We start from the raw sequence: 22,064 nt of genomic DNA on the forward strand, positions 1-22,064 counted from the left end.
TCAGGTTTTGAATACAGTCTGCAATATACTCTCAAAACAAATAATCTTTAACTTATTGCAAGGACAACAGCAGGCCATAAGAAAGGTAAAAATGTGTTGTACAGCTTTTAAGGCTTTTCTGAAAACAAAAATAAAATGGACATAGAGTAAAAGTGTTTTTTCATAACAAGTATGAAAAGAATCATATCATAGAATCATAGAATGGCCTGGGTTAAAAAGGACCTTAAAGATCATCTAGTTTCAACCCCCACTGCTCTGGGCAGGGTTGCCGACCACTAGAGCAGGCTGCCCAGAGCCGCACCATCCTGGCCTTGAATGCCTCCATGGATGAGGCATCCACAACCTCTCTGGACAACCTGTTCCAGTGCCTCACCACCCTCTGAGTGAAAAACTTCCTCCTAAATCTCCCGTCTTAGTTTAAAACCATTCCCCCTTGTCCTATCACTATTAACACATATAAACAGGCATTTCCCCTCCTGCATATACACTGTCTTCAAATACTAGATGGCCGCAATGAGATCTCCCTGTAGCTTTCTCTTCTCCAAGCTAATTCCCTCAACCTTTCTTCACAGGAGAGGTGCTCCAGCCCTCTGATCATCTTAGTGGCCCTCCTCTGGACCTGTTCCAAGAACTCCACATCCTTCTTGTGCTAGGGGCCCCAGGCCTGCACACGGGACTCCAGGTGGGGTCTCACAAGAGCAGAGCAGAGGGGGACAATCACCTCCCTCTCCCTGCTGGCCATCCCTTTTTTAATGCAGCCCAGGACATAGTTAGCCTTGCAGGCTGCAAGCATGCACTGCCGGCTCATGTCCAGCTTCTCGTCCATCAGGACTCCCGAGTCCTTCTCCACAGGGCTGCTCTCAAGTTCTTTGCCCAGTCTATATAAATACCTGGTATTGCCCCAGCCCAAGTGCAACACCTTGCACTTGGCCTTGTTGAACCTCATTAGGGCCAACTTCTCCAGCCTGTCCAGGTACCTCTGGATGGCATCCCTTCTCTCTATTGTATCGATTGCACCACTCAGCTTGGTGTCATCTGCAAACTTGCTGAGGGTGCAGTCAATTCCGTCATCTTTGTCATTGATAAAGATGCTGAAGAGCACCAGTCCCAAGACTGACTCCTGAGGGGCACCACTTGTGACCAGCCTCCACCCAGACATAGAACTGCTGGGCACAACCCTTTGGCTGCAACTAGCTGACCAATTCTTTATCCACCTAACAGTCCATCCTTCAAATCCATACCTCTCCAATTCAGAGAGAAAAATGTGGAGAAAGACCCTATCAAAGCCTTTTAAAAGCCTATTCATTAAATCCTAAAGTTAGGTAAACTTTGTTAATGAGATCCTTCAAATGGAATGATTATAAGCACTGAATGTCAGAACCTACACATAGAAGTACTGTCTACTACACTTCCTAGATAGACCTTTTTAAGGAAGCTATGAGAAAAACCTTTTTCTCCTTCATGAAAAGTACAGCTAAAAAAATAGCTCTGATAATTCTATTGCTCAGAACACTCAAAGGGCTGTCCCTGAGAGAAATCATATTTTGGAACTTTTCCGTTTTGTGAAAGGTCAAATATATATCATGCAAGACTCCATGTTCATGTATCTTATAAAATAACAGTAAAATGTTAGAAGCCCATTTAAGACATCTTCTTGTACTTGAGAGAGAGCTTTAAACCATGTTAAGCAATTCATGTGTTTTGCAGTGACTCTTCAGCAACAATAAATTTTAATCATTATGAAATTAAATCAACTCAGTATAACAGGCTGGAGAAAAGAGCTGACAGGAACATTGTGCAGTTCAACAAAAGCAAATGCTGAGACCTGTAACTGGAGAGGAGAAATCTCATGTACTAGCAGATGCTGGAAGACAGATGGCTGGAAGTGATGTTTTCAGAAAAGGTATTGGGGATCATGGTAGGCATCGTCCCTGGGGTTGTTCAAGGAAAGTTTGAACATGGTGCTTAGGGACATGGTTTAGTGGGTGGCATTGGCAGTAAGGGGATGGTTGGACCAGGTGATCTTAGAGGTCTTTTCCAACCTGAATGATTCTATGATTCTACGTTACACTGCTGAAAGGCTAAAGCCTTAGCTGGAAAACGTCATGTGGAACATGTGGAACAACATAGATAAGGCTGCAATTTGCAAGGTCCTGCAGTTTTGCCACCTAACCGCCCTGAGAAGGTCCTGGGGGTGTTGGTTGATGAGAAACTTAATATGAGCTGGCAATGTGTGTTTGGAGCCCATAAAGCCAACCATATTCTGGGCTGCATGGCCAACAGGGTGAGGGAAGTGATTTTTTCCCTCCACCCCTCTTCCCCTTTTTGCTCTTTTGAGACCCCACCTGGAGTGCTGTGTTCAGGTCTGGGGCCCCCTGCACAAGAAGGACAATGAAGTATTAAAACAAGTCCAGAGGAGGGCCATGAAGATGATCAGAGGGCTGGAGCACCTCTGTGAAGACAGGCTAAGTGACTTGGGGTTGTTCAGCCTGAAGAAGAGAAGGCTCTGGGGAGACCTTGAAGTGGCTTTCCAGTACCTAAAGGGGGCCTACAGGAAAGATGGGGAGGGACTCTTTGTCCGGGAGTGGAGTAATAGGACAAGGGATACTGGCTTTAAATAAAAGAGGGTAGGTTTAGATTTGATATACAGAATAAATTCTTTCCTATGATTGTGGTGAGCCACTGGACCAGGTTGGTCAGAGAAGCTGTGGATGCCCCATCCCTGGAAGTGTTCAAAGCAAGGCTGGATGGGGCTTTGAACAACCTGATCTGCCAGAAGGTGCCCTTGTCTATCACAGGGGGGATCGAATTAGATGATCTTTAAGGTCTCTTCCAATTCAAGCCATTCTGTGATAACTTCAGTGTGAATTGGGGAAAAGATGGCAGCTATTAAAACAAACTTTGTGAAGAGGTGCTCAAGAAATAGAAGGAAAAGTGTTGTTTGGGAGCTGCAAGCAGAAAATGGCAGCACAAGGAAATATGGTAACCAAGATACCATGTAAGAAAATGTGGCAGATTGATGAGAACAATGGGCTCGTAGGAACTTTGCAGAATGCAGAAGCCATAAAGCTGGTCATAACATCAGTGTCTTCCATGTTGACAAAGTGCTAAAAGTTCCTGACAGAAAGACAAAAGTCAGGAGAGGTATATCTTTTGTACTACTCAGAGCAGGGTAAGAATTGTGAACGTGGCTGAGCCTTTCTAAATCAGCACAGAAAATGCAGCAGGAAGAGAAGGGTAACAAACTTCCCTTTCGTTTAAGTTCATTTTGAAAAGCAGTGTGACAGAAAATTCTTAAAAGTAAAGGAGGAAGGAAGCTTTAAAAATTGTATTTAAGTCAGGAATTGGCAGGGGAAATGAGCTCTGAATTCATAAAGATACCTTTCATGTGTGCCAACTCATTTAACTAGAAAAAGAACTTGAGAGGTGTGTTTTGTAATTAACAGGCATGAGTTGGAATTGGCTGAGAACTGAAGGGAAACCCAAAAATAAGGTGCCAGCAGGAATTGGTCTTACTGTGCCAGGGGGGTACATTGAAAGGTGAATGTTATTGAACTTTCCCTCTGGTTAGCTGGTGTGTGAAATGAACTCTAAGATACAGAGGCCAAGTAAGGATGCAGCTGAGGGGGCTGAAAACCATCTGGCAAAGAATGAAGAAAGAATTTGTTTTATTTTATTTTATTTTATTTTATTTTATTTTATTTATTTATTTATTTGTTACAGAATATGGCCTGTTTCTGACTTCAGGAGGGATGTGCATAGTAGCTAGTTAGATTCTCTGTGGGTTGTGAGGTCTTAAGACTAGCTGTTCAGTTACTGTGCCCCACCTCACTACTGCAGTGAACTTGAGAGAGAGAAAACCAGGCAGTAAATGACTCGTGGGTGGTTGGAGGAGGAGGATGAAAATTACTAGATGCATTTTGCCTGCAATCTGTCTGGAACTCATCATATGCCATGAGGTTCTGAGGTATGCTACTTTCCGTATGGTGTTCTGAGAGGTGTGGTGCCCTACCAATGAAATAAATTGAAAAACACCCCCACCTTATGTCCTTTGTAGTTAACAATGTCTCCGTAGCATTGTCATAACCTGTAACACAATCTAAGATCAGTAAGTATTGACTACACTATTTACAGTGATAAAGATTAATGTCAACATTTTATCTTTTTTCTTTGATAATTCATTCCAGATAAAACTTGTGATTCACTTCCTTTCTGGTACAAATTGATCAAGGCTATCATGTAATAGGCTGAGTTCATCAAGTTCACTGTTTGCATAAAATAAATTGGCATGATTTCTTCCTTCCGTCAAATACAAAATGCCCAAGAAATATGGCTGAAAGCAATTACATTAATGGCAAAGTATATTTTAGAATTGCTTAGCTGTTCTAATTTTTGAAAATAATACAAGATTTAAAAAAAAAAAAAAGGTTTTAGAAGATGAAATAAATTTTGGCAAATATGTCTTTGACTTAAGACCTTTGACATAAGACCTTTGACTTAACCATCTGCAAAGACCCCAACACTGAAAGAAATTTTGTAATGCAGTAGCAAAGTACTATGAAAGATTCTTTCCATTGGAGATTTAATGAACGGGAACTTAGGCCTTAGGAAAAAGCAGGATGCATCTTGGTTTTGTATTGAGCTTAAATCTGAAATTTCCATGGCAGTTCTCTGGGATATGATATAGACAAGTGTGAGTGACTGTGGTGGTTTTACCCTGGTGGGCATCTGAACTCCACCACAACCACTCTCTCTCTCCCCCTTCTCAAAGGAAAAGGAGGAGAAGATATGATGGAAAAGGCTCAAGGGTTGCAATAAGAACAGAGATGTTTTGCCTATTACAATTATTGTCATGGGCAAAACAGACTCAGTGTAGGAAGATTAATATAATTTATTGCCTATCACTAGTAGACTAGAACAGCACAAAACTAAAAACTAACTAAAAATACCTTCCTCCATCCACCCTCCTCTATCTCCTCACCCTCAGTGGTGCAGGGAAACAGGGAATGGGGGATACAGTCAGACCATGACACTTCATCTCTGCTGCTCCTTCATGGTCACTTTCTGCCCCTGCTCCAGTGTGGGACTGCAGCTCTGGCCCGGGACCTGTTCCTGCGGGGGCTCTCCATGGGCCGCAGCCTCCTCCAGGCCACGTCCACCTGCTCCACTGGGGGCTCCTCCACGGGCTGCAGCGTGGAGATCTGCTCCATGTGGAACCCATGGGCTGCAGGGGGACAGCCTGCTCAACCAAGGGCCTCTCCACAGGCCGCAGGGGAACTTCTCCCCAAGTGCCTGGAGCACCTCCTGCCCTCCTTCTCCTCTGACCCTGGTCTGCAGGGCTGTTCCTCACTCCTCTCCCAGCTCCTGTTTTGCAGCAGTTGTATTCCCTTTCTTAAATCGGTTCTCACAGAGGCACAAACAACATCACTTATTGGCTTGGCTTTGGGCAGTGGCGGGTGCCTTTTGGAGCTGGCTGGAGCTCGCTCCTATCTAACATGGGGCAGCTGCTGGGCTCTGCTCAAAAAGGCCACCTCTGCAGTGCCCCTCCTACCAATACTTTGCCACCTAAAGCCAGTACAGTGACTTGCTACCTTTACAGATATGTGAGCTTAGTTTATTCTTGAGGTGTCTCTGTAGATGCAGTCATTGCTATACCTGTCTCAGTGAATTCGTGCTATATAAATATCAGTATTTACTGTAATAATTTATTTTGCCTCCAAACAGGATGTTTGTAGGAAAAGAAAAATGTTGAGGGGGCACTGAATGAGAAAACTGTTACCTGATAAAGTGCTTGCCTACAAGATGATAGTGCTAGAAAGAGGGAAGAAATGCCAGGGCTTTCCTGTCACATACACAGATAATGAGAGGGGAGAGAAGCTACCTGCAAAAGGACGGGTATGTAGAAACAGGAAAGATGAGACTGGAAGTAATTTATGAGCTCAGTGATGGGAAAGGGATGCACACCTGCAGAACAGTAAACTAAAATGTTTTAACTATAGCTGGTGGAAAATAAACTGAGTCTGGTCAGAAAGACTTAAGTATTTTTTTCCTATAGGGAAAAGCAACATCTTTTCAGTCAGGTATGCAAAGAAAACCAACAATCATATTTAACAACGTGTTTCTAAAAATGTTTCTGTTTGGGAACAGCTTTATAAATGGCAAAAGGTGTACTGCATTGTTTATGAGAGCTTGTTAATGACATGCTTCATGGAGGGTGGAAATAGGATATAGGATATAGGAGCAGGTGAGGAAGGTACTAAAGCTCACTTTTATGCTAAATTAAAAAAAAAATATATAAAAATCTGTATCTAAAAATAATGGCTTTTCATAGTCAAATCTCTAACAGAGATCTAATGGTAGCTATCCAGCTAGACGTTAAATGAAATAGCTAGCATTTCACTGAAATATGAAGGATGACCATTGGCATTTGAGAAGTGGCAATTATCCTGAGTTCTGCTGGTTAAAGCAACCATGAAGTGAACCTCTACTAAGGAGTTGAAGTTACCCATTTTATCTGGATACTTTTTTATCAAACTCTATACCTTACTTGTTTAGAGGTCTGCCCTTTTCCTCTTATACTCCCATATATCTAAAATTTTATTGGTATTCTTTACCTTGGAGTCACTAATGCTGTGAGTGAATAAACAGGGAGCATTTGGAATTTATTTATTTTGACCAAATGACTTGTATAACCTCCATGTTCATTGTTCAAATTTCAGCCCGCATTTAGATGCATGCTGTTCTGTAACTGCTAATCTGCAGACTCAGTCTGGGATATGGCAATCACACTGTTTTTTTTCCCCGCTCTTCTTGTTTATCAGCTAGCATAAATAGTCTGCAAGCCAAACTGATCTCATGAATATCTATGCCTGAGAATAACTTGAAAGATATATTGGAAAAGTGTTTCATCAACAAAATAGATCATTATAAGAGAACTTGCTTCCAACTTGCACTTTTTTTGACTATATTGGCTCCAATGGGAAAAGTGTTTGTTTAAAATGTCAAAGAAAAAAAATGACTACACAAAGGAAAGAGGTTTGTTGGCTACCAGAATACTACTTTATAAAGTTCCCTTCAAAATAAAGTTGAATACTAAGGAATGCAGGGAAGATTACATAGAACAGAAGGACTTGACACTTTAAAAGAAATACTCACTGGAGAACTTGTGAGAAAAGCTATTTGACAGACAATTTTTAAAAAGATGAACTAGTGCTTGCATATTAATGTGCAGCAGGTTAGAGTATTTTCTTTCCACTAGAAAACCAGTACCTGTGCAGTTGAGAGTGATACCAGCTGGTACAGCATTTTTATCTCAACTTACAAATGCATGCAATAAGCATTTAAGAGTTTAGCTAGCTAATGGCTCATTGAGTAATGTGAAAATGAATATACCTATAAGGTCATTAAAAAAAAATACTTTGAATATTACTTAATAGTGAGAGGAAAAATCATGTCTGGTTTTCAAGAAAAACTGTTTTGTTTTTGTTGTTTCATGTTAAGAAAAGTTCTATCATGTAGGCTAAATGTCTTGGGTAATCACTGCTGCTTCTGGTTCTGCAATTTGACTAAAGTTCACCACAGTTTTTCCAAAAGTCAGACATGCCTGTCCACTAAATCTTTGCAACTGAATTTCCCTGTTGGATCCAATAAACAAATGGTAACAATTAGATGATATGGATCATCAAAGGAAGCCATGATGCAAACCATTATAAGTGGTGGATATTCATTCTTTGTTAATCCAACTAAGTAGTAGCAATGGATGTTTGTCAATTACTGTAGTTAGGTTAGCATGACGTATGTGGTATTTCTACAGTTACTGAATATATCCAGATCGGGACACCTCCACTGTTATCAACAGCCTTTGGAAAGTATTACTTAAACACGTAGTAGTGAACAAGACTTGATGCTCTTGACAGTTATGTTGCTAATCAAGCATTAACTGAAGTCTGTGGAAAGATTTTGTTGACTTTATGAGGTTTTGAATCAGCCCTGAAATTGTGCATTCTGTCCTTTAGGGTGTTACTGATTTCTCAAACCAGCAGCCAAGCAAGGCATTTGAACTGCAGGCACCAACATGTCATGAATAGGCATATCTGAGATAAATTTCTCTGGCATCATACAACAAAACAGTTAGTCTGAAGGTCATCCTCTACTTTTCTTGCCACTCAGTTACCTTTATCCTGAAAACCTGAAAAATACCTGCCTTTTGTTATACTTTGTTGTTTAAAATGAAAACACCCTTCTGGCATAGCTAACATGCCCAAGTCCTTTCTGTGTTTTACTCCTCCCTGTTCATGAAGGTCCTTTCCTTAGATGCCTTGCTCAGGCTGTGGATTGATCATGAAATCTCAGTTCTAAACTTGACACTGATGCATGACCCTAGACACTGCAAAGCCTAATTACTTCTGAGAATTATCCCAAATGCCTTGTGCTGTGATCAAACAGGAATACTCTGTCAGTACTGTAATTGAGCAAAGGCCTCCTGAGTCTGAGTCTTAACTGCAAGAATTTTTCTGTTGATGCTGGGAACTTTCTGTCCTTGGACATATAACTGATGACTTTATGAAGTTTTTCACTTAATCAAAACCTATCTGTCATTGAAGTTTTTAATCATAAAGGTCAAAAGCTTTTCATATGCCTTACATCATTATTGCAAGCTTTAACAGTGAATGAATTATTGAGTATATGTAGCTTACAGAGTGAAATGTGCACCAGAAATAATATTTGACTTAATTCCTTGTATAATTCTGAATGTAGGTCCATTGTAGGAGGAGTGCAGAGGAGCCCTAAACACAAAAGCCTCTGGAGAGAGACAAATGAGACAGAGGGAGAGCAAAGAGACTAATGCCTTGAAATTATACTCTGCCTCCCTTATTTAAAAAGTTTACGTGTAACTACATGATGAGCTGTAGGTACACTATTAGGCTTCATCACATATCCAAAGTAGATGGCAAATACTTAAAATATTTCAAATTAGATATTAGGCACAGTTCTTCCCTTCTTGTGATGTTTGAATGTGTTGTCATGAGGTCTAGATTACAGTCTATGTATAATGAGGACATTTATATCATTCTCACGGTAATCTGATAGACAAAACATTCAGCATACAGCTATACAAGTGCATAATAAGATAGGTGAACAATGAGCTAATGGGTTGAACTCAAAGGTTTATAGCAAATAGGGTTACATCAGGCTGGCAGCCAGTCACTAGGGGGTGTCCACAGGGCTCCATTTTAAGGCCATTTCTATTCAGTGCTTTTTTTATAAATGGTCTGGATGCAGGATTTGAATTCATACTAGGTTTGCAGATCATACTAAATTGAGAGGAGCTGTTGACTCTTTTGAGGGTAGAGAGGCCTTGAAGAGAGATCTTGACAAAATAGAGGTTTGGGCCCCGAATGTATGAAATGTAACGTGCAAGTGCTGGATTCTGCACCTGGGATGGGGTAACCGTGGCTATGCATACAGACTGGGGGACAAGAGGATGGAGAGCAGCCCTGCAGAAAGGGATGTGGTGGGTTTGGTTAATGGCAAATTGAGTATGAATCAATATTGTGCCCTGGCAGCCAACAGGGCCAACTGTATCCTGGGGTGCATCAAGCACAGCATTGCCAGCCGGTTGAGGGAAGGGATTGTCCTGCTCTGCTCTGCGCTGGTGTGACCTCACCTTGAGTACTGTATGCAGTTTGGGGCACCACAGTATAAGAAGAATATAAAAACATTGGAGAATGTCCAAAAGAGGGCTACAACTACATGTTGAAGGGCACAGAATATGTATGAAGGGAAGATGTATGAGGAGCAACTGAGGTCCCCTGGTTTGCTCAGCCCAGAGCAGAGCAGAGCAGGCTGAGCGGAGGCCTCATGGCAGCCTGCAGCTCCCTCATGAGGGGAGCGGAGGGGCAGGCGCTGAGCTCTGCTCTCTGGGGACAGCGACAGGACCTGAGGGAATGGCATTGAGCTGGGACAGGAGAGGGTCAGGCTGGGTGTTAGGAAAAGGTTCTTCAACCAAAGGGTGGTTGGACACTGGGACAGGCTCCCCAGGGCAGCAGTCACAGCACTGAGCCTGGCAGAGGCCTGACTCTCAGACACAGGGTCTGATTTTTGGGTGGTCCTTTGTGGAGCCGGGAGTTGGACTCCATGATCCTTGTGGATCCCTTCCAACTCAGGATATTTTGTGATTATATGAACATTGGTCCATTTGATAAATCCAAAGTGCAATAATTTAATTCATCAATAGTTCTGTCTTTGTTTCTTACTGTGCTTCATATTTTTTTCCTTCTGTATTTATATCTGTCACATGTATGAAGACAAGAAGGTAACCTAACCTTCAGAAAATATGCTGAAGATGGGATATAATATATCACACACCTGAGATGTTATTTTTCATTGCTTTGTGCATCAACACATTTATTTTTAAGCCAGTAAATCACAAGTACAAATTTTCATGCAGTGATGCAAATTTTGAAGTAGACTTGGAGGAGGCTAAATGAATGGTTGAGTGTTAAGACAGAAGCTCTGTAAAGTGTCGGGAATGACAGATAACTTTTATGTTCTCCTGTTGTGTTTGGCTACCTTGATTTATTGGAGGAGTCTACATGTAGAGACTCACCTCATACAGCAAGCTGATTAGATGCATTATCCAGAGTTTCAGAGAAGCTTGATTCATTTTGGGAACATTGAGAAATGCTTCTCCATACCACCCACTCTAGTTCTGCTCACTACTACAAGTTTCTCTTCATGTACTCACACACTGTAGTTACTCAGAACAGTGTCTTTTCACTGTTAAAGAATTAAGAAAAACTACTTGTGAGACATGCCTCCAGGTTTCCAATTGGTTTTCTGAGGAGTGAACAGCACAGAGAATACTGTGGTACTTTAAAGAGAGCAGATGTTTGCTGATAGGATGGGAAATGCTGGTTAGCTAAACTACATCGGGTACTATAGCTGCAAAATGGAGTTTGAGTGAGACAGAACAGGTTGAAAGAGGTGCCAGCATGCCTTGGATGTGTCTCCAGTGCTGGCTGAAGTGTATCTGCTAACAGTCCTTTCAATGAAGAGCAAGTACAGCCTCCTTTCATGTAATAACCTAACAGATGGCAAATCAAAGACCTGTATGAAGGGGCAGATGGAGTGCTGCAGAGGAAAGGAGGGTCCAACAGCACAAGAGATGTGGGCATGAACTGGGAGAAACCAGACAAGCAGGCAGCTGTCTTTACTCTTAATGGAAATCCAGATTTCCACGTGCAGTAAAATAGCAAATTTGGTATAATCAACTGACTATGTGCTGGGAGATGTGATTTTTGCAGGCAGAAATGGAAGCTACTTTGGCAGATCTGATTGTTATGGAGAACTCTTCAACTCTTTGGGATAACTGTGTGCTCTGGGTTTTGTCTCCAAATGTTTTTAGCTCTGTAACGATTTTTATGCTACCATAGATGTCTAACTGCGTGGGGAGGAAGGGAGGAGATTGCACAGGGACAAGAGAAGGCAGGGATGTAGAAGTTTGCTGGGGTGTTATGTGCTTTTGATCAAGCAGAACATAACTTGGTCCTCTGGCAAGTTGTTCTGCAGAACTGCAGGTAAATACCAGATGGGTACTTACTTTTTTGGCTCACATCCTTTGTTTTGAAATGTGTTGAAACATTTTTCTGGGGAGGACATGGTGCCATCCAGAATTTGTCTCAGCCTTGCTTCATTGATTTGACTGGATATGTGCCTAGTTCAACATACTTCAGTTACCCATAGTGTTGCCTAACACAATTTGTAGGTTTGACACCTAATTCCTAATTCTTCTTTTTTAATTGATGAACAAGTAAATAAGAAAGAAAATTCAACTTTTCTGTGACCTGTAAGTCACAAAAACGTACGTTAAGCAAATTCTGTGTTAAATAAACTGGAAGATGGAGTGCTTCTTTTTGCTCTTGGCTCCATCATTTTTATTTTTTTTTAATTTTTTTTTGAAGAGTAATAAATACAGAAATCTGGAAAATTGATGAATGGCAATACTGACTAAGACTGAAAATGTCCCTTGGGGTTGTGGTTACCTGGGTTAATTTAGGAAATTCTGAACTTCCTGCTAACCTCATTACATAGATATTGACTTCACCATTTCTAGTGTGGCTTGCTCCAAATATTTTGATCAGGTATATAGTATCCCTCATATATATTAACACAGATACTCAACTTGTACATCCCTCTGATTATAAAAATCCTAGACTAACACATACAAAAAGATGTAGAAAAGGACATCCAAATTCAGTAATCTCATTTCTGATGTACAGTGTATTCCAGGCAAATAAAACAGCGAGGAAGGGGTGACTTCTGAGATAATGAAACATATGTGAAATGTATAGTAATATGAAGACCTTAACATTAGGTCTTTCCTAAAGTTGTAAAAATAAGTTTTTCTTTTGGCCTTCCCAACACTAGACAAGGTAAGTAAGGGAATTCTGTCCACCCTCATCCATCATGCATTTTTTGCTTATTTGCAGATCTATTGACATTTTTCACTTATTTGTAAATCACTTGCACTGTTTTCTGGGTGTGGAAATAAAAGAAAGGGAAGAGAATTTGTAGAAGAGAGGGAAGACAGGCACAGGAGTAAAAAACTTTGCAGGTTGCTTCTCAGTACTTTTTTGCTCATTTAAGCTTCCTTGGTATGGTTTGGTCTCCAGCACTCCTTTTTTTTTTTTCCATGCTTTAGAAGCCAAGTGCTTTTTATATAAAATATATATATATATATATATATATATATATATATATATATATATATATATGTGTGTGTGTGTGTGTGTGTGTGTATATATATATTTATATATTGCAACATTGAGAAAGGCCCATTGATATGAGAATAGACACTTGTATCTTATGAGTTTAATTATCTTAAAAAATAAAAATAAAAACAAATTAACTATAGTCTTTCATGACACACCTTGGAAACTGGCCGAGAGTAACAAATTGCTCCTTCTGATAAGTTATTGCTCTTTTAAGTAAAACAGTTTTAATTAACATAGAGTCACTGTGCCCCATGTCTCTCCTTTCTCAGGCTAGTGTCAGCATTTTTGTCAATACAACTTATGATAGTTAAATATATCGCAGTAGTAACCAAAATCATTCCTTCAACAGATTTCTCTCTGCACCAGAGCCTTCTTCTAGAGAGCTTGCAATAAAAACAGACAAGAAACAACAGACAACTGCTATGCAGTTGGGCAGAGGGTGGGCAGAAAAGATACACAACTTCAAGCCTCAAGGAGAAAAATTCAAAAAGTTGTAGTAACTTGTGATGCATGGAAGCTGAAATATAAACATGTTTTTGTTTCAGCTCATCTATGTTTTTGACAGAAACTTGCCTGCATGGTTTTAGGATGTGCTTCTGTGATCCTCAGCTTTTCTGCTTGTGAATTACAGGGATGAGAGATGGTTTCTCCAGTAAGAATCAGATGAGCGTAGGCTTTCTTTCTGTTCAGAAAGCTCCACAGAATGTTGATCTGGGAATGAAGATACAATGTGTATGCTTTGTAATTAAATAAGTTGTACCCAAGAAACACCAGATCCTTATCAGACTGATAGTTGATGAAAATAACCTGGTGAAGACTTAGCTATCTGTTAGCAATTAGGGGCTGAAAGGAACAAAGTCTGTCTTCATCTAGATTGTAAAAGTCTTACTAGCATAGACCAAAACTATATTATGAGGCAGAGATTACTTTAAATAGAGTTAATATATGTAATCTCAAATATTCAGGTGGGAGTTAGGATATTTAATATTGAGGTGTTTAAACCACAATAAAAACAAACAAACAAACAAAATCTTTAAAAAAAAAAAAAAAAAAGGCCCATTTTAAGAAGAACTTACTATAATCGAGGCCTACATCATTGTACCTTAAATAACTATCTCACAGAATAAGTTCTGAGTTGGCTTCATACTATGCATGAAATGAACAAATTTTTTGAGGACCAAATCTACAAAAATCAGCAGGGAAAGCAAAACAAATAAGCTCTGGATCAGGAGCTCTCTCTTTCTTTTTTTTCAATACTTTTCTTTTTTGTTTTTTTTTGCTGTGGACATGGAAGATTGAATAATGTTTGCCACATCCTTAGCGTTTTGTACTGTCCCTCGCTGTACAAAAGGACTCTTTTGTGACTTAGGTCATCTTGTGAAGGGAAGGAAGAGAGTCTTATGGGTTTTATTCCAGTATGTTAGATTCATATCTGTAGGATTCTGCAGGATGGGGTGTAAAATATGTGGGAAAACATCTAATCTATGTAGATCCTAACAAGACATACACATATCAGTACTGAGAAAGGTTTAGGAATTTTGGTTTTATGCTCAGTGCGGTAATACAGTGATTGCAAAAAGAGAAACTGCATTACCCACAGATTAATTGGTAGAAGTAGTAAGAGTTTCTTACATTATCTTCCAGGAACTACGTTTTTGGAACTATATTATCAAATATTGCCCCCACAGAAATGTTGAGAGAGATGTTCAGCAGCAAGCAGGATCATTAGTTATTTCTGCATGGCCTTTACCCATTTATAGGTTGTTTACTTTAGACAACATACTTTCCTGCTCTACTGTATTCTTGTGGCATATCCACCATAAATCGCAAATGGAGGAGTAGCGTAGCTTATGGTATCTTTAATAAACTTTAATGGCTAACAAAATATAATGTCATAAAACAATCTTATTGCTTTCCAACTGAAACTAATCTTCCCACCTGTGATCGCTAAATAGTATTTGGAATTCATAAAAATGATATAATATTTAATCAGGTTCCAGTACAGAAATCTCTTCACTCTCCTCTGAGACTTTTTAAAATTACAACGTGTGCTCTGTTAATCAAGGTCCTTGTTGCTCTGAACAGAAATCGTTTTCTTCCTAGTAATGGAATTCTGTGCCCATGTAATGCAGAAAGTGACAACATACACTAATCTTACTATATTGGTAGAGAGCATGTAACTTAATGCTTAACTGTCTGGAAGCTGAAATTTTCCCCCCAAAATTTACTGTGTTATTCAGGCTAGTGGAATTCCTGGGTGAATAAATGCAACTAAACCTGCAAATCAACTCTGTGAACTTCAAAGATTCTAAAAGATACCTCTAAACTATTCTGTCTTTCAGCCATGGTGCAACTGTCTTCTTTCATACTGAACTCACTATGTACAATTTAGAGCACCTCTGAAACTACAGGAACAGCAAATGACCTCTAAAAATGCTATGAAACAACAGTTTCAGAGTCTCCTAATTTGGACACTGTGCATTGCACAGTTTTTGTTTTGATATTCCAACAAATACATTAAGCAGGAAAGACGGACACATTTGCTAGGTACATGTAGGTTAGGACTGGCTGAAAATCATACAGACCCTAAAGATGTCATCACTTAATTACACTGGGTCACTCTCAGTGGGTCTTTATTTCTGTCCTAAATTTCTTCTGAATTTCTTTCCAAAATCTCCTTTTCAGTAGTTTAGTTACTTCACAATAAACTGAGGCAGATCTGTGTACACATAAGAAATGTTGTAGTTGCATCTCCTGGAAAAAAATAAAACAATATTAAAATAATAATAAAATTATGATGACAGTGAATAGACACTAGATTACCAGTTGCTGAAAGGACTGCATCGGCAATTGCATGACAAACTGTCTTGCTTCTGGTTGCAGCCACGGGGTGATAATCCAAGTGTGAGAAGTTTCCAGCAGTGTGATCACATCAGCATCACATGAATTGGAAACAGATGCCACTACAGCAGATGCTTGTAGTAAGCTGCAACATCTTTAGGACCTGTATCCTTATACACTATTTCCTTCCCCCACCTCCTCGGAATCCTCTGTCTGGCTAGCATCCCGTCAGATTTGTGTGCTACTTATTGTATACATACAGCTGGAGAAATGGTAATTAAGAGTAATGGGGAAAATACTGTTTTCAGTCTTTAGACAGAACAACCAATAGAATTGAAACCGGAATAGGAGGAACAATTACTGAAGAATGCTTTTCTAATTTTTCTTTTATTAGACCACATTATTAGTAATAACAGCTAGTCTGTTTTGCAGGAAAATATAACAGCAGCAGGAAATGGAAAGTGACCCTCTGAAACAAGGGTATAAGGTCCCCTTGTTGTCTGACAGCAAAATAGTGTGTTTCTCTTTAGTACAGGTGTTTTTAAATTTAAGAATCAAACCTCTGCTCCACCCTTTACATATTACTATTAACACCTACCTTTAAACATCACAGGCAAATACTGGTGACATTTCATGTATGAATAGGACCACCACATTTCAGAAGCTGATCATAAACAATGTCGTGTGTTCAGAGCTTGGATAAAAGTATGTCTCAACCAGCAGGAGAAAACTTTAATAAGTTTTGGAATTAAAACTGAAGCATACAATACAAATTCAGTGTTCTATTCATGAAAACATTACCACTTTATAGGTCTTCGGTCTTGTTCTCCATTTTCTCAATTTAGGCTCCAGGCAGTTCAGGATGTTCAATTTATACCAATTACATGTGATTGTCTTGTGTACTTTGTAAAGCTCGGGACAATCAGGGGATGTAATCATCTTTGTTTCTGAAGCAATGATGGGTTTCATTTCCAATGTGTTCATTATACAGCATGTACTTCAAAAGCTGGGTAAATCTAATGGCTTTTTTGTTTACGTCTGGCTTACAAGCTAGGATTCACCTTGTCTGCTAAAACTCCAGCTATAGATTCTGGGTAAGGTAAAAATCAAAGCAAAATAAACCTCTGACAGATTTGTCTTTAAAAAACAACAACAAAACCTAGCATAGATATAATCCAGTCAATAAAATACTCCATTTATTGGGGAGTGAATTGTATTCATGTAACAAAAACCCAACATGAACAAATCTATCAGAATGGGCTACACACCAGGCTAAAGTGGCTTCAGTGCCTTTTCCTCAATCAGTGTGTTCCTGTAGTAACCAACAAAGAGGCAAATATTCTTTACCTAAGACCTGCCTTTACTGGTAATAACTGTATTATAAACTGAGGCTTTGTATTTTTTTGTTCTTAATCTGCTCTTGACTGAAGTTTCCTAAAACTGCCTTTTTCTGCTCTGTGTTAGGAAAAAGCAAGCTTTTTTTTGAGCTGAATTAGAGAGATCATCCTGGTGTTTCTGATATCTGTGCCAGTCTTGTTCCCATACATGGTCTCAGCTACCCCAGCTCAGTCACATCCCTTGAACTATTTCCCTGTCTTCATACTCCCTGCCCACATGCACGCTTCTGCACGTTGTTAAAAAGGAAAAACAACCTCAACTTTGTTCTTTTCCTGTCAGAGGCAGCTTCTAGAGCTTTCAAAATGAGGAATATGAACACGGTGGTAGCTGAAATGCCTTCCTTCTGCAGAATTGAGGTGCTAGATACAGGTGTGCCTGGGAAAATCTCTGTCCTCAGAAACAGTTGCTCCAAGGAATGCATGGATGCTCGCTTATCTCAAAGAAAAGCCTGCTGGGAGTGTTTGGCGGTGAGGAGAGGACTGCGATAGGGAGTGTTTCCTTCTTTTCTATCTATTTACAAAGTTACTCAAGTGCTTCATCTGTTTAGGAGGCACAGGTTAATTTTCCAGGTCTGTCTGGGGGATTCAGACTCTTGTTCAGAATCCTTGGTGCTCTAAGCCTCAGCCTTTGAGCGCAAGCCGTTCCCCACCTCTCATGTCAGTCTGCAGGCAGGCCTCCCATGCTGTTGTGTTGGAGCACCTGGTGATGCACAGGGCCCCTCCTCCTGCTGCTCGGAGCATGCTCACCAGCAGGGATGGTGATGCCAGTGAGAGCTGCGCATGCACGTAACCCATACAGAGGTCCTGAAAACAGTGATGATAGCAGAACCCTGGCTGATTGCTCTTCCAAACAGCGTTGCAATTATAAATGCTTGTTATACTGTGCACCGTCATGTATTTTCTCCTCAGCTCTTTGCACTTGGTGGATCTTAGGTTCTTTTTGCTTCAGCTTCAGCCACAGGGAGGAGAAGCGGTCTTCTCTCACTGGCTGCTGACACTCTCTTGCCAGGTGACACAAACTCCTCAGCCTGTGGGTATGCCCCAAACCTAGCCTTGCTTCCCTGCCAGTCAGCTCTTCTAAATATGACTTCCAGTACTGTGATCCCTGTTCAGCCTGCCTGCTGCAAATGCTGTGTAGGCTGGGGACACAGATTTTTCGACATCCCAGCATAAAAACACTTACTATTTGGATCTTAATGAGTCTTAGGTATGGACTGATACAACAGCAAGGCATTTAAGGAAATTCCAAGTAGTGCAATTCGTTATTGAAGCTGTAGCTGAAAAGGAATGGAGGATAAGAAAAGAAGAAGGAGCAAGTCCTTATGTGTACCAAAATCCTTGGCTATTAGGAAGGTATACTGTGGATTTCAGAGTAGTGGGACTGGTGAAATTAAGAGTAAGTCAGCCACATGGCAACCTCCTTACTCCTTGAAAAATTGAAGACCTGCTTTTGTATAAGGCTTGCCAGTTAAAAACAAACAAAAACTTTAATCATGCTGCAAAGAGCTCGTATACTTTGTTCTCTTCACAAAATATCTGAATTATCTTTTTATTTTATTTTAACTTGGATTTTATTTTTCCATCTCAGCAGTAGAGGGCCTGTGGGACACATCCTCTTGTATGTGATTCCCAAGCTTACTGTCTGCAGGAACAAAGATGTTCTCAAACGAATTAACTCTAGGAATTATTGGTAGTGACTCACACTCTCTCCTAGTCTCATAGAAAAGAAAATTGACTGAGTTAAGAAATTCTCAGCATAAGGGTTTATAAGAACAGGGCTCAGGACAGCAGACCTCACCAGTTCACTTCCTTTCAAATAGTTACTTAGCAAAAGGTGCATTGAGACTCTGGCTTGTTTTTCAGAGATGAAGTTAAATGCCCTTTTATAATTCATGAAGAATTATCAAAGGTCAGATGGCAGGTTGGAAAAAAATCTTTTTTTTTTTTTTTCTAAGCAGAAAAATATTCCTATCTATCTAATCCATTAGTGACTTAAATTCTGTCTTTTGTGTTTCACAGCATCTAGTCCAATTTTATTCAGCCTGTATTGCTCCTATGACCCTTTAAATCTCTGTAAATATAAAACCAAATTACATGTGTAAATAAAGGATAGACAACTAAGTAACATACCCATTCAAATTTACCAAAGTTTATAGGTTCACAGCTCATGGTGTTCCCCATTTCCTTCTTATTCCCCTCTGTTCCCACAAAGCTATTCAATTTTACTTGACTGAAGTATTCCGTATAGTTTGATCTTTGTAATAAACAGGATTTCCAAAGACTAAATCATCCTTATTCAAAATACTGCAAGTAGGTAAAGTTAACATTAAAAATTAGGATACTGTTAAGTCAAGTGCATCAAGTGTTGGTGACTGAATGTCACCAGCTTTCTCACAGTGCAGCTTGAAGTCACTTGCTACCTTCTGCCTTTCATATCAGCTTCACATTTGTTTGCTTTTTTTTTTTTCCAATTTATTTCGTTTGGTCATTCTCAGTTCTGGCCACATCTTAGGGATTGGCAGTAGAAAGATAAAGAATCATAGAGCGGGTTGAGTTGGAAGGGACCTTGAAGATCATCTAGTTTCAGCCCTCCTGCCATCTTCATATCATCTGTCATCTTCATCTCCAGGGTTCATGTGTGGTGAGGAGAGTAGCACTTTATCACTGTTCCTCAAGTATAATTGTGGCTAGTGGGGCTTGTCTGGTCCTTTCTGATTCATCTGGATATGGCAATTTCTGTCAATCCTATTACAAGTGAAGCTGTTAGACAGTTACTATGCTAAAATACATGGCATTAGCTTTCAATCTCACATTTACTGATTATGAGGCCGTTCTAAAAGGCTATTGAATGACATATGCTGAAGATGACTTCTTCACACATACCAAGAATTTATTGTGTAGGAGTCTTGTGAAAGTAATGAACAGAACAAGCACTCATTCCAGATTCTTTTCTGTATTTTTGACATTATATATTCTGCATTTTCTTCCTGAAATTAACAGCTGGAGACTACAGATTTAACCATTACTCAGTGGTTCATCATCATGACAAGTGTCTGAATTCAACAAAATTGACTTAAGGAGAAGTGTTGCAGTGAGTTGCACAACAGAATTTGATTTAGAAGCCTGTCTATATATAGATTAAATTATAAGAAAGAGATTTCAATACTGAAACATCTTTTCTTTTTGTCTTAAAGTGCATTCTGAAAGCTTAAACCTGGAGAATTCTGCATACAGAAATGGAAATTAGAAAGAGGCAGAGCAAAAGAAATGTACGGAATTGGGGAACAGGATACTCTCATTCACTATATCCATGAAAATGCAATTGAAATCATTGCAGAGAATGATTTAAAGTCACCTTCCACTGAAACAAACCAGGATTGTGATCTGCTTCAGAAGCTCAGTGGAAAAGTGCTCACTCTGTGCTTTAACTCCTTTCTCCAGCTCTGCAATTTCACATCTGCCAGCTTGCTTTTATTAATTCCAGTGGAACATACGCTTCAGCGTGTCTCAGCCCAACTATTTGCCCGAAGTGGCACATTTATGACTCCCTTTGCCCTTTTTCTTCTTCTTGCCAATACATTAGCCATGGCCATCAGTTCTTTCTTCTGATTTCATATACATTTTAATTAGACAAAGGTGGGTAGTTCAAGTTTCATTGGATCATGCAGAAATATTTGTTGGTGCAATTGGTACCCTGTGTGATTTTTTTTTAGGGATATATGGGAGGAGTGGGGGAGGCTTTGTTTTGTTTTCTGATAACTTTGATTTGGGGCAGGATTTTGTCACTCAGCTGACATGACTTGATGTGCTTACAGTGCCTTGAACAATAATGATCCCCTGCACCCTGCAACCTGTTGGTCTCAACAGATGTGTGCCAGTTCGTAAAAAATAAATGTATGATATGGCAGAATTTTGCTGTAACCTTGAAAAACAAGTGGTTGTCTGTGTGGCAAAGCTTAAACACACTTTGTGTCTCATTGGACTTGTATTAGTCCAGCTACAGAATGGAATAGGCTTTTAGGTAGTTGGGATACTTCCACATTCAGCTAGAGTGTTAGTTTGTCCTCAGTATCAGCATTATGTTGGTTGATCTTCTCTATACCCACAAAACACAAAAATGCACCATCTTCTGAGGTATGCACCCATTTTTTAAGTAGAGCTAAAACAGCTAGGAGTGTCAAAAAGGTTTTGGAAAGGTTTTGAAAAGGAAAAACAGAGCATAACTGTATAGATGCACTGCCTACAGAAACCAGTCTAAAGATACTTTTTGTTTGTTTTCTGTTTCTCTAGTTTGGCTTCCCTAACAACCCAATTTCATTCTAAATCGAGGTCAGGCTTATCTGAAAGGCTCAAACATTTTCAACAAGCCTATGCTGAAGACTTTACATATGTAACGACCAGCATTTCAGGAGCTTTCGCTAAGATTCTGTTTTGCTGTATCTTTGTCGTGGTTTAACCCGACCGGCAGCTAAACACCACGCAGCCGTTCGCTCACCCTCCCCCCTCCCTCTCTGGGACGGGGGAGAGAAATGGAAAGTGAAGCCCGTGAGTTGAGATAAAGACAGTTTAATAAGACAGGAAAAAAAAATATCAAAAATAATAATAACAATAATAATAATGATGATACAATGGTGATAATACGAAAGTAATAATAGTATGTACAAACAAGTGATGCACAATGCAATTGCTCACCACCCGCTGACCGATGCCCAGCCTAACCCCGAGCAGTCCGGCCCCCTCCCCCCGGCTAGCCACCCCTATATATTGTTTAGCATGACGTCAGATGGTATGGAATACCCCTTTGGCTAGTTTGGGTCACCTGTCCTGGGTCTGTCCCCTCCCAGCTCTTACTGCACCCCCCAGCCTGCCCGTTGGCAGGACAGAGCAAAGGCTGAGATGTCCTTGGCTTAGTATAAGCACTGCTCTGCAACAATTAAAGCATCGGGGTGTTATCAGCACTCTTCTCATTCTAAGCCAAAACACAGCATTCCACCAGCTACTAGGAAGAAAATTAATTCTGTGCTAACTGAAACCAGGACATCTATCCACC

This window comes from Aythya ferina (genome assembly GCF_964211825.1).
Source record: "Aythya ferina genome assembly, chromosome: 4".
In the NCBI taxonomy this organism is placed as follows: Eukaryota; Metazoa; Chordata; class Aves; order Anseriformes; family Anatidae; genus Aythya; species Aythya ferina.